We start from the raw sequence: 1293 nt of genomic DNA on the forward strand, positions 1-1293 counted from the left end.
GGGGGGGGCGGACCTGTGGTACCCGCGGTAGCGAGACCCGTTACATAGCGAGTGAGTGCCTGGCTGCCTCACTGCCTGCCTGCCTGGCCCTGCCCTCCTGCCAGCAAGCCAGGTGTGTTTTAGGATGGTCGTGTCTCCGACGTAGCCCCGCAAATTTACGGGGAATTTTTCCGGCAGTGTGGTAGGTACTTTACTTTGCTCACGCGACTGAATGCAAAATGTGTCATGTGTCCCCCCGTGGTGAACATTTAACATGCGGCAGTGTAACAGAGCGGCTTAAAAAGCATGCGTGCATCATCATCAGCTCTCTGACTAGCAAGGGAGACGGCTCTGCAAAAAAAAAAAAGTGCCCCTCCGCTTGACGGGGTCCTCACCTCGGATCCTGGAGAGCAGGCCGCTGAGTCCGCTGGCGGACGGGCGGAGCTGCTGCTGCTGCTGGGCCGCCGAGGACGAGGACGCCGTCGAGGACCGCGCCAGGGAGCTGGCCGCCGACGTGCACGACGAGCCGCGGCCAGACGACGAGCCGGAAGAGGACCTCGCCGACGACGATTCGGTCTCCTCCAGGATGACGCCGAGACCTGAGAAGAAAAAGAAATGAAAATTAGTCCAGGCAGATAATAGCGGAAGAGAGCAGCAGCAGAGCAGGAGGATGTCTCTGTCGCCAACAGACTCGGGTTCAAGCACGGGGGTCTCGGGTCACGGCCAGCCTGAGCGGGCTGGAAGCCACGGCTGTGCGCCGTGCGACCGAATCCGATCTTCGGTCTCATCTTCGATCCCAACCTTCGAACCGTGCTGTGCTCGCTTTTTCCGTTCCGATAGGAGAAGGCAGGAGGAAGAGGCACCACTCGGGCCGACACGACGGCGAGGTGCTCGCGGCCAGTGGCACCTCCCCGCCGCCGCTCCTGGAGCACAAAAGGGCGTTCGCCCCCTGCGCTCGCCTCCACCACGATGACCTCCTCCGACTGTTCGCTCGCTCGCTCAGAAGTTGTGACGCTCTCGCTCGCGGAGAGCGCGCGCGCTCAGCGATCCTCTTTGAATGTCAGTAACCGGTTCGAGGCGGCCGCCGCCGCCGGCCCGGACGCTCGCGCTCGACTTTTGCCGCCCGTTAAAATGATTTTCAAAGGATTAAAGCAGGGAAATTAGGCTGGACCACCGAGTGAGCGAGAGAGAGAGAGAGAGAGAGAGAGAGAGAGAGAGAGAGAGAAACAGTCATGTGGATTAAGAGTCGGTGCGAGACAGAGGGGGGCCTTTCTCCGGCGGGGCGCGCCGTGAACCGTTCTGAAAGTGATTTCG

Source organism: Frankliniella occidentalis, unplaced genomic scaffold (genome assembly GCF_000697945.3).
Source record: "Frankliniella occidentalis isolate FOCC.00 unplaced genomic scaffold, Focc_3.1 Scaffold2087, whole genome shotgun sequence".
Taxonomy (NCBI): domain Eukaryota; kingdom Metazoa; phylum Arthropoda; class Insecta; order Thysanoptera; family Thripidae; genus Frankliniella; species Frankliniella occidentalis.